A 13,122-nucleotide genomic window follows, 5' to 3' on the forward strand; every position below is an offset into this window, starting at 1 on the left:
TGACCTACTATTTTGTTGTCATCCTTCTGAAAACTCTCCCCTCTTGCCTCTCAGAATCCTTCTTCATGTGATTCCTTTTTCCCTTGTACCCCTTAAAACTTTGCTATCTCCCATCCTCATGCTCATCCCCTCCCCTCTTCTCATTCTACATGTTTGCCTTGGATGATTCCCATCCATTTTCATGGTTTCCACTATCACCTTCATAGTGATAAACCTCAAATGTACAACTGCAGCCCTGAACTGTGGATTTGTAAGTGCAGCTACCTCTGAATATGTCCACTTGGATACCCCAAAGCCACCCCATATTTGGCATGCCCCAAACTTAACTCATCTCCCCACTCTACTTCCAACCCAGACTTGTTCTCCCTCCAGGCTCTCCCCATCTCAGTGAATGGTACTACTATACCCACATAATTGTCCATGACTTGGGAGTCATCAAGGATTCCTTCCTCTCTCTTGCTCAGATTACTCCCCAATCCCAGTGGCTTCCTCATCCCCAAAGCTTCTCGATTGCCACCACGCCTTTCTATCCCCCTGAGCAACATTCTAGTCTAGGCCCTCATCCCCTCTCTCTTGCATGACTGAATTGTACATTCCTAATTGATTGCCTTGCTTCCCTTCCTGCCCCACCCCATCCATCCTCCATACCACCAGAAGAATGTTAACTCTAAATCATGTAACTGACCATATTATCTAACCTGATTTTACCCTCCTAAAATGATGCATTAGACCCGGGGAAGCAGATTGACAGTTTCCTGGCATGTTCAATGTGAATGGGATTAGCTCCTGAATAGCCTGATGGTCCTGTAATCCTTGAAGCCTCCTCTTTCTCCCATCCTTCTTCTGCCTGGTCCTCTAGATTGCCACAACACTGGCTACCTTTCCAGCTTCCACATTTTAGCTCTACTTTCTGATTCTGTATCAGATGTCCTTTGTGTGTCTCTCCACCAACAAGGAGTGGCCCGGCCCTGGTGTTGGGTCCCCTTTAAAAATCTTCAGTTGCCTAATGCATTCAGAAGTGATTTTTAAACTAGGTTACAAAGAAATCTGTAGACCTGGGGAGTACAGGAAAGTGCCTGCAGCTAAAGTCAAATATTGACTATCTTTTTCTTAGTTCACAGAAAGAATTAAGTGAATGGATTGAATTGTTTCAGTTTTTCTTGCATAAAATTTTCTCAAATCTCTGTCACCCTTTTCTACTACTGATTTTCTTCTAGCTGATGATTGATCTGCAACAAATAAGCATCAAGGAAAAAACTAAAAAAACAATGGATCGCACACATTCTGATGTGACTAGGCTTGTGGTTGTGATTTTATATTGATAACCTAGAACACAGTCAGAGTTTCTGCTAGGAAAGTTATTTCCAGTACATAAGAAAGAGTTAAATATATCAGCATTTTGTTTGTTCTACAAAGGGCCTCTCAAGGACTCTTTTCCCTGAACATGTCTGGAAAACCCTAGCCTAGAGGATAGTGTTTCCATTGTAAGCATAGCACAGGTTCCTACCCCTGCCCACCTTTCTGTCTTCAACCCCCACCACTCACTCATGCTCAGACTTGAGCATCACCCATGTCTGGCTAAGCTTATTTACCCAAATGTGCTGTGTTTGTTCAAGCTGTCCCCTATGAAGATCATGACTCCCTCCTTTTTTATCCACTAATATTGAAGAGATACCAGCTCTGTGAAACGTGCCCTTCCAGCTGGCAAGGTGCCCTCTTCTGTGCTCAATCTATCATAGAATTTGACACATTACATCATAACTGACTTGTCAGATTTCCCTACCATTATCTTCTAGAGGAAAGACAATTAAAAATCTCAGAATCCTTGCTTCCTGACACTTTGTAAGGAATTAGTAAATCTTTGCCCAATTACTAAGTTTTCTTCTCAGGGGATAAAAGGGGAAGTTGTAAAATATTCTAATCTTGTAGAACAGCACTGGCCAGGCTCTCTGGCGATACAAATCACAATATATTTGTTTTACGTTTTCTTCTATTCCTTTAATTATCTCTCTTTCCTCTGGGGTCAGTTCCATTTGTTTATTTTGGTCCTTCTCCTTCATGTTGATAGTTTTCCTCAAATGTCTGGTGACACTTAGTTGTCTGGTCATATTTATGAATGAAGATATATGTTAGCTTTTATGGGTGGATGGCATGGGTTTCCTCTACGATTGCATTGATCTGTTTCCCCCACAAACCTCTCCCCGGAATGGGAGGGCCGACTGTGGGTTCTGTTTAAGTGGGTAGAGCTTGTCAACAGGCAGGTTTCCCTTTAGGTTATGTGGGTGGAGAGGCAGGAAGGCCGGGACCCCCACAACTGATAAAGTAAGGAGGGCTTTTCTCTGGGGGTGGAGCCCTTTAGAGGGTTTTGCTCTTGACTGAGGCTGGTTTTCCTTTTGTTTTCTTTTGCCTGTTCGTTGTGGAGGTCTCAGCACACTCCCTAGAGTCCTCCTCGGGCAACTTTAGCCTGAGGGCAAAGGCCCAATGTTGCTGCTGACAAAGGGTCCATGGGGGAAGGGAGAGAGGGAGAAAAGGGGTCCACCTGTCCTAGCTGTTCCACTGCAGCTCTTTATTGAGTTGCCATAATGATTCCTTCCCTGCCCACCCCTGCTCTTTGCATTTACCAACTCTGAGATTGCTGCCTCCTTGAGAGAACCCACTCTTACTTCTGATTTCTTGAATTGCAATGTTTTCTGCTCTGATTTCTCTGTTAGCCCAAATTCATTGGGTTTCTTGCTTCCTGGTATCCCTCAAAATTCATTTCACATTGATGTCACCTTTTCTTGTTTCCCACTGTTGCTGTGATCTCATTCTGTTTACATTTATTTGTGACTGAGTAATACATTCACATGGTTAAATATGTAAGTGATAGAAAACAGTGTGCAATGTAGAGTCTTCCTTCTGCCTTTTCCTCCTAGTTCTTCATTGGCAACCAGTGTTGTCAGTTTCTTATGTACCTCCCAGAGATGCTTGTATGCACCTTCAAGCAAATACATAGATATTCTCTGACACTCTTTTTTACACACAGTAGTATACAATATACTGTCTACATCTTTGTTTTGTCATTTAACACTATACCTTGGAGATTATTCCATGTCAGCAAAGTGCTCCCTTTTTTGTGTGTGTGGTACGTGGGCCTCTCACTGTTGTGGCCTCTCCCGTTGCGGAGCACAGGCTCCGGACGCGCAGGCTCAGCAGCCATGGCTCACGAGCCCAGCCACTCCGTGGCATGTGGGATCTTCCCGGACCGGGGCACGAACCCGTGTCCCCTGCATCGGCAGGCGGACTCTCAACCACTGCGCCACCAGGGAAGCCCAAGCCTTACAGTTTAAAGCTTCCAATGCAAAGTCCTGTCTGGCCTTGCCGATTTGGGTTGCACCATGTGGAGTTCTCCATGCAGGTCTGCAGCAGAAAGCCAGCGATGATGTGATCTCTGCTGTTTCCATCCAGATGCTGCACTTGTAGACGAGATTGGTAAGAAGCATTTTCAGGAGGCATTTCCTTCAATCAGTTTATTTGCTCAAATTAACATTCACCGAGTGCCTACTGTGGCCCAGGTGCTGAGCTGGATGCTGGGGATACAAAGATAAAAATGATAGTCCCTACCCTGTTAGGAGCTCCCAGTCTAGAGAAGCCAATCAATACATGAGCAGACAACCATGAAACAATGTGAGAAGTGCCGCAGTAGAGGTGAAGACAGAATGCTGTGAGAGTGTTAAGGAAGAGGATCTACCCAGCAGGGAAGTAGGATAGAGAGAATGTCCAGGAAGCCTTCCTAGAAGAAAATACACCGGTCATAACTTTGTATCCTGACTTGTAGCACCCCACTGACAAATCCCCATATTCATTGCCTGTCTACTGTCCTTGGCTTTTCTAGTCTGGAATCTTCCACCACTTTTCCTTCTGCAGCTATCTTTCTAGTCAGCTGTACTCACTCTGACATGCCAAAGGCTTAGGAGGAGTAAGGTAGGAGGGGGTTGGTGATAATCATCTCCAGCATAGATGAATGTGGTTGGGAATGGGGATAATTGGAGTGTTGGCCTGGTTTCAGATATTAGTTTTGAGAGTATGATCAGAATCCTCAATCTCTAGCTGCCTACCTCCATCCCGTGTCTCCAAGGTGAATTTTCTTGGCAAATGTCTACTCTTTGTTTCTAACTTGTAGGCACCATGACTCCACTCTCCATTAGTGTAAGAAAAAAAGCTGTATTTGTTGATGTGTTTAAATAGACAAGAAACACAGGTAACAGTGGTTACCACTGGCAATACAATGGAGTTTATGGGGAGCAAGTCTTACTTTTTAATCTATACCTCTGTGCCCTTTTCATTATTTTTATTTATTAAAAAATTTAAAAAAAATTTTTTTGGCCACACCCTGCGGCATGTGGGATGCTAGTTCCCCAACCAGGGATCGAACCCCCATCCCATGCATTAGAAGCATGGAGTCTTAAGCACTGGACCACCAGGGAAGTCCCTGTATTATTTTTATAATGAGCATATTTTACTTTTGTAATTTTAAAAATAAACTTAAAAAAATTTTATTTGGTTGCGCTGGGTCTTAGTTGTGGCAGGTGGGCTCCTTAGTTGCAGCCTGTGGGCTCCTTAGTTGTGGCATGCAAACTTTAAGTTGTGGCATGCATGTGGGACCTAGTTCCCTGACCAGGGATCGAACCTGCATCCCCTGCATTGGGAGTGCGGAGTCTTAACCACTGTGCCGCCAGGGAAGTCCCTAAAATAAACTTCTTATGGAAGTAAACTTTTACATACAGAAAAAGTGCACAAATCATAAGCTTAATGAATTTTCATAAAGTAAATACACCCATTGTAATCATCACCCAAATTGTAGACTTGTAGATTTTTAATAGTATCTTGGAAGCCCACCTCTTGTCTCCTTCCAATCACCTCCACTTCTCACAAAGGTAACCACTATTCTGCCTTCTATTACCAAAGACTCATTTTGACTAAGAGTTCCAGTTGCTCCTTATCCTCACTAACACTTGGTATCATCAGTATTATTTATCTTAGCCATTCTAATAGGTCTGTAGTATTGTCTCATTGTAGTTTTGATTTGCATTTCACTAGTGGCTAATGATGTTGATCATCTCTGCATGTGCTCACTTGCTATCCATGTCCTCTTGGATGCTAAAATCTTCCATAAATATAGAACATAATCATTTAAGAAAATCGTTTGAAGATAATAACACCATCAACCAAACTAGGGGATATCCTTTGAGTGTAACAATTCTTCTGAGAGGTAGATTAGGGTGGTGGAAATAGCCAGGTTTTGGTAACAGACGTTTCAGACTACTGTACTTGTTGTGGGATCTTAGGCAAATTATTGAACTTCTTTGTGCCTTGGTTGCTTTGTCTATAAAGCAGGGATAATAATAGTTCTTGCTTCATAGGGTTGGCCTGAGGATTAGATGAGAAAATTACGCAAGGCTCTCTGCTCCATGCCTGACAGGGTCAGTGTTCATCAGTGTCTCTCTGCCCTTCTGGCAAAGCCTGGAAAGAAGGCATGAAAGAGAAGGTTGTCTTTGAGGCAGTCAATGGCTTAGTATCTGAGGGAGAATGGATGAGTGATTCCTCTTTCTCTAGGTCTAAGGAAAAAAACTCTAGAGTTGTGTCTAGAGGTAGGATTCTGTGCCCTCACTTCCTGCTGCTCCCCCCACCCCACCCCCACCAAACAGCAGGAGGAGCCTGCTTTGAAGGAAATTCTAGAAGAAATTCTAGTCATAACTGGGCTCTCAGATGCTACTGCATCCCTTGTATGATTTAAACACCTACTGCTGTATGTCTAGCAGAAAGACACAAGCCCCATGGCATCTTTCTGTATAATTTCCAAAGGTTTTCCCCTTGATGTTTCGTACGGCAAGACTGCACGTGGGCCCTTGTGCCTGATATCAAGCAGTCAGTGTCTGTTCAGAAAATATTTGCCCAGCACTTAGCAAGCACTAGGCTCTCTGATATGTCTGGGGAACCAAAATGAGAAAGAAAGGACTGCTAGTTAAGGAGATAGAAACGCATGGCGTCAACCGCAGTGCACTGGGGAAGCACCTCAGTAGAGTGAGTGCAGGGGGTTGCAGGTGTATGCGGGAGAAGGAAGGTGATGGCACCAGAGGGTCCAGGAAGGTTCCTGGAAGAGGTGACATCCGAGCCCTGAAAGAATTTTCTGAGTGAGGGAAGAATGCATTCCAGGTACAGGGAATAGCTTGTACAAGGCCCCAGAGGCTGGAGACCAGGGGCTCTTTCTCATCTTGAGGCTGCATTCTTGGGACCACAGCCTTGTTCTGAGCTCTGCACAGCACCCCAGGTTTTTCCATTGTGCCCTTAAGGTGGAGCATCACCTTATGAAGCCTTTATAGTAAAAACATCCCCTTTGTTCCAGGTTGAAGGGTCTCAGGGATCAAGTGCTGTACAGGCGTGTACATTTTTGGCACCCATCTTTCTTCAGAAATCATCCTGATATGCTTGAATATATGATACTTGTCTGTGTGGTTCTAGCTCATTTCTTACCTCTCTCACTGCAATCTCAGACTGCCTTCTGCATTTCCTCCAGAGTCCAGGACTTCAATAGGCTGGCTCCTAGCTCCTATGCCCCAAACCCTTCCGCATAGCCTCTCCCTAGGGCCCCTAATCTACCCCTACCCTAAACCTTCTTCTTGACTTAACTTGCTCAGGGTTCTCTCTTCTCTCTCCCCCTCCCCCAGCTTCTAACTGCTCTCCTCCAAGCTGCCTTCTTCAGCTCTGACCCCAGGCTAGGGCGGTCCCTCCCTGATCCCTCCTGCGGTCCCTTCCAACAACCCATTGGGGCTCTTTCTGAAATGAGAGCTTCTGTTCATGACTCATGTCCTAGGTCTTCTCACAGGAGACTGTCTTCTTCATGGGGACTGACTCAGGAGCCCTCTAGTTCTCCCACCGTGTCTCCTGGGGCCAGCCTCAAGGTTTCTGAAACGGGGAAACTGAGGCTCAAAGAAAGGGGATGACTTACGAGGGTTAGCAGGAGGCAAGTTAGTGACAGAGCAGAGACCACCCCAGGCCTCCAGACTTCCAGCCAATGCTCTTTCCCAGGAATCAGTTTGCCTCTCAGAAGGCTCAGGTCTTCTCGCTGCCATCAGCTCCCATCCACCGATGGCACCGGGCACCCATCTCTCTCAGTACTTCCTTTCTGAGCCACTTCACTAACACTGAAGCTGACCAGTCCAGGCTTCTGACTCAGCAGCCCAGCAAAGAACATCCAGCCATGTCTGCATCTGATTAAGGAGACACCAGGGGCAGGAAGCCTATTTTTTCCTCTGGCAGGGTGGAGGGTGTAAAAGAAGGCGGGGAGAGTCAGTGAAATGGTAAGATGTCAGGGACCACGGGGTTGGGGTGGGAGGTGGAAGGGTTGTATCAAATGATTTAGGATTCCTAGTGAAATACATTTGGGTACAGAAATACATTTACTGACTTAGAAGGACCGCTGTGATACAATGTTAGTGCAAATATCATGGCAAAAATAGAATGTTCCCATAGTTCTGCTTGTGTAAAAGTAAGTTCAGAGTGTCTCCAAAGTGCCTATGAGTGGTAGTTAGCAATTAGCTGTGTGTTGCCCTCCACTCTCTGCATGTTAATTTTTGCCCAGAAGTTAATAGTTGACAATGACCACAACCTTGGAGAGCTGCTGCGACACAGGCGTTCACCTGCAAATAAATGGAGCTGAAAACTTTCCTCCTTCACAATGTCCCACACTGAACGGTGCCATCTTGTCCAGTGTGGACTTACAACGGCTCCCACCAGAGCACATCTACATCTAATGCAATGTCTAATCCAGTCAGGGATTTTGACATCACGTGTTTTCTGACTGGGAGGAGCAGGAAGCCCTGGGGCCTCCTATTGTCACAGGGTCACTGATCCCTGGAGACCTCTCTCTTGACATGGGGGACCCAACCATATCTGAAGCATGTTTAAATAAGCAACAGGATTGACACTTGTACTGAGTTGAATAGTGTCCCCCTCACATTCTTGTCCACCTGGAATCTGTGAATGTGACCTTAGTTGGAAATAGAATCTCTGCAGATACTAGTTAAATCAAGATGAGGCCATACTGAATTAGGATGGGCCCTAATCCAATGACTGATGTCTTTACATGAAGAGGAAAATTTGGACTCAAATTGAGGAAAGATGGCCATATGAAGATGGAGGTGGAGGTTGGAGTGATGTGGCCACAAGCCAAGGAACATCAGTGATTGCTGGCTGTCACCAGAAGCTGGAAGAGGCCAAAAAGGAGCCTTTGGAGGGAGCATGTCCCTGCCAACACCTTGATCTCAGACTTCTGGCCTCCAGAACTGTGAGCAAATACATTTCTGTTGTTTTAAGCCACCCAGTTTGTGGTACTGTGTTACAGAGGCCATTGGAAACTAACATGACACTTTTATGGAAGAAAAAAATGGCCCCACCTTCTGAAATGCTGCTCCAGTCAAGACATGAGGAGAAAGATGCTCATCAACAGAGGACACACTCTTAAGCCTGGGGACTACGTGGTCCCTCTGGTTATGCTCTACAGTGGTCTATATGTGTGTAGAGAAATGAGTCTGGAAGGCACCCCAAGATTTGTCTTTGGGTGATAAATTCTGGGAGAATTTTATCCTTTTGCTTTAACTTGTCTATATTTTCTAAGTTTCCCACATGGCTATGTATTACTTGTGTAAAAAATATATACCTATATATACCTATCATCTATTTATCCATCTACCTATCTTTAATCACTAGTACGCTCATACACTCACAGAATCTTTCCAAGTTAAATAGCCCCAGAGTACCTTCATTTCTTGTAGATCCAAGGCTAGGAAATACTCCTGAAAAGCCCTGGCAGTGGGGAGGGTACACAATAATAAAACCCTGTATTTGTGTGGTATTTGATACTCTTCAAAGAGCACACCTCCATCTCCATCAACACATTCAACCCATTCAACCGCATAGCCCTCTGGTTGATAAAGAATCTGAGACGCAGAGAATTGTCCAAGGTTTCATAGCTAATAACTCATGGAGCTGTGACTTGCACACATGGTCCTGACAACTGGTCCAGGAACAGTTTCTAGAATGTAAGATCTATAAAGACAATGCTTTCTGTCTGTCTTGTTCTCCTAGCCCTTGTATCTCCAGCACTTAGAATGGTGCTGGGTATATGGTAGGTGATCAGTACCTTTTTAGTAATGGATGTAACAAAAGCAAGCTCCTCCCTAGAAGCATTTTCTGCTACTAGGAACATTTTTGTTCAGACCAAGCTGTTGTGCTCTTCAGATGGCAGCAGGGCTGCTGGAGAGGCCCCACTCTCTCCTCAATCCCTGTCCTTCCATATAACCTGCTCCTCTGACCCCTGCCCCCAGTAAAGTGTAGCTAATTTCCAGCGCTGGCCTCTCACATCACCTACAGGGTGGCCCCCAAGGGATATCGTTCAAGGTCAGTCTTTAAAGGGCTCCTTGTCCAAAAAAATGCCACTCAACATAAAGATCCAGGGTCAAGTGGAGGGCAGGCTTTGCCGATGGGTGGGTTTGTCAGCCTCAGAATGATTTATTTGGTTCTGGGACAAGGAATAGGACTGGGACAAGGAATAAGACATATCAAGAAATACTGACACACAAGGGACTTTCCTGGCTGTCCAGTGGTTAAGACTCTGTGCTTCCACTGCAGGGGGTGTGGGTTCGATCCCTGGATGGGGGACTAAGATCCCGCATGCTGTGCAGCCACACAAAAAAAAAAATTAGAAAAAAATACTGACACGCAACCTGGGGACTATAGCCAATATTTTGTAATAACTGTAAATGGAAAGTAACCTTTAAAAATTGTATACCAATAAAAATTAAACAGAAGAAAAAAAAGAAATATTGACACAGAGAGAGACATGCTCACACAGAGGAGATGGCAGCAAGGTGGATGGAGAAGGGTCACAGTTCAGAAAGAGAACACGAGAAGTACAGAAAATGTCCAAAAGTGAGTCAAGAAGGAAGACTTCTTGAAACAAATGGGAAAAAGGAAGTGGGGTGAGGCAGGCAGAAAACACTCCCACCGCTGCCTGTCACTGTAGCCCAACCCCCAGTTCTCACATCCCCTCCTAAGGATAGCCTCCCACCGCCCTCCACACAGGTGACACCTTCCCACAAGGCCTTGTGTGTGTGTGTGTTGGGGGTGCTCCCAGAGGGCAGGCTGCTCCCTGCCCTGCCTGACAGGGTGTGGATGTGGCTACTCTCAGGGCTGAGAAGGGCTAGGTTTCCGGAAGCCCAGAAGCCAGCAAAGAAATTGGAGAAGGGAGGGCGTGAGGTCTTCTGAGCACTGGGGTCAGGGAGCAGAGCTCTGGGGACCCCATAGGCTTTCACAATTCTCCCTTTCTCTGACCTTTTCCCACACAGCCAGGACAAGAAAAGGAAGCTTAAAAAGAATTATGGGGACTTCCCTGGTGGCACAGTGGTTAAGAATCCGCCTGCCAATGCAGGGGACATGGGTTTGAGCCCTGGTCTGAGAGGATCCCACATGCCATGGAGCAACTAAGCCCGTATGCCACAACTACTGAGTCTGCTCTCTAGAGCCCACGAGTCACAACTACTGAGCCCATGTGCCACAACTCCTGAAGCCCGTGTGCCTAGAGCCCGTGCTCCACAACAAGAGAAGCCACTGCAATGAGAAGCCTGCGCACCGCAACGAAGAGTAGCCCCTGCTCACTGAAACTAGAGAAAGCCCATGCACAGCAACGAAGACCCAACACAGCCAAAAATAAAAATTAATTAATTAATTTTTCTAAAAAAAGAGCAAGGTTTAAAAAAAAAGAATTATGGGCCAATTAACTGAAGGTAAGGAAGTTGCCTTAAAAAGGAACCCTCACACCCCTTCACCACTGTCTTAATTAAAGACCATTCCTGGCTAATTTGCTACACAAGAGAGTTCACACATTTGTGATCTCTCTTGTCAAGCAAAAGTGTTTCGAGAGATCACACATTTCTGTGTCCAGGTCAAACCACGTGTATTCTGGGAAAGGACGTCTTCCAGGCTTTGGAGCTCTATGGGAGGACAGTCGAGAGAATATTTGTCTTCTTCTCCAACACTGGATACTTCTGCCCCAGGATTCCAAGGTTTACATCATTAGTAGTCACAGGGTACAAAATGTCAATTACCAATGCTCCTATTTTCATACTTCTGAACAAAAGACCTGTCTCAAAATCTACTCCCAACTGGGAGCAAAATTGTCTTTTGCAGCTTCGGATGCATAAGACTTTTCCAGCCGTGGGGTGTGTATCCACAAAGTTGGTGAACAAGGAAAATTACTGCATTTTCAGAGTTAGCTCCTCTGAAACCGGAAATGTGAACAGAGCTGACTTAGTGCTAAGACTTTCTCTTACTCCTATAAGAAAGAGGAAAGGCTGTGTGCAAGGTAGCAGTGATGTGCAAAAACCACAGTAGAGGTTTTGTGAAGAAGAGCAATTGTGGCTTTTGCACAAGTTATTCCTAAACCGAGGCTGGGGACAGCAGCTTCTGGACTGGTATTTCACTGAAATGTAGAAGATCTCTGAGCAAGACCGGAAAGCCAAAAGTCTACGTTTCATGACCTCTGCAGGAAAGTAATTGTTGCATTATGGAACATTCTAGAATGGCAGGCTCAAACCATGGCCCGGAAGAACTGTAGGCCTTTTTGGGTGGGAGGGGGAGAGGCAGGGAAAATATAATTCCCAATTAGGTTTCTGATAGTTTTCCACTCTCTCCCCACCCCCTCACCTAGTTCTGTGCCTCTTCTTATAGCAGTCTCCTCTAGCACAGGGGATCTGATTCAATAGCTGGGAAAAGGATGTAGAGGAAACAGAGAATAAAAATTAATGTCAATCTCAGGAAGTCCAGAACATTTTTTTTTTTTTTTGCGGTACACGGGCCTCTCACTGATCTGGCCTCTCCTGTTGTGGAGCACAGGCTGCTGACGCGCAGGCTCGGCGGCCATGGCTCACGGGCCCAGCCACTCCATGGCATGTGAGATCTTCCTGGACCGGGGCACGAACCCGTGTCCCCTGCATCGGCAGGTGGACTCTCAACCACTGTGCCACCAGGGAAGCCCAGTCCAGAACATTTTTAACTCAAAAGTTGCCTGCATATATAAAGAATCTGCATCACATACCCATTGTACTGGGAGTGCCCCTAAGTATATCATGTCCCTAGATGTAGCCCTGGAAAAACGCTTCACAGTAAATATTATTTTAGAACTAATCCGTGTTTGGATAAGAAGAAGAGAGAAGTTTTACCAGGTGAACAGAAGGATATCACTAATGAGTAAATAAGTGAACAGGAAGAGCAAAGAATTGGCCTGATAGAGTAAAATAAATTTCTTCTGTCCCTCATGGGGTTCCCTGGGCTGACTTAAGCCCCTATAGGATAAACTAGGAATGTTTTGGGGTATTTTTGTCCATTGCTCCTTGCAGTGGAAGCACGGAGTCTTAACCACTGGACCTCCAGGGAAGAACAAGGACTGTTTTAAATAGCTAACTCTTCTAAACAGCATTAGAGGGCTTCCCTGGTGGCACAGTGGTTAAGAATCCACCTGCCAATGCAGGGGACATGGGTTCGAGCCCTGGTCCGGGAAGATCCCACATGCCGCAGAGCAACTAAGCCCGTGCACCACAACTACTGAGCCTGCACTCTAGAGCCTGCAAGCCACAACTACTGAGCCCACGTGCCACAACTATAGAAGCCCTCACGCCTAGAGCCTGTGCTTTGAAACAAGAAAAGCTACCGCAATGAGAGAAGCCTGCACACCACAACAAAGAGTAGCCCCTGCTCGCCGCAACTAGAGAAAGACCACGCACAGCAACAAAGACCCAACACAGCCAAAAATAAATAAATAAATAAATAAATAAATAAATAAAAACCAACATTAGGCCCAGACAGCTTCATAAATGAATTCTTTCAAACTTTCAAGGAGCAGGTAATCTTTTCTCTTTTTTAAATAAATTTATTTTATTTATTTATTTTTGGCTGCATTGGGTCTTCATTGCTGTGTGCGGGCTTTCTCTAGTTGCAGTGAGCGGAGGCTACTCTTTGTTGCAGTGTCCAGGCTTCTCATTGTGGTGGCTTCTCTTGTTGTGGAGCACGGGCTCTAGGCACGCAGGC

The sequence above is a fragment of the Mesoplodon bidens genome (genome assembly GCF_964165515.1).
Source record: "Mesoplodon bidens genome assembly, chromosome: X".
Taxonomy (NCBI): domain Eukaryota; kingdom Metazoa; phylum Chordata; class Mammalia; order Artiodactyla; family Ziphiidae; genus Mesoplodon; species Mesoplodon bidens.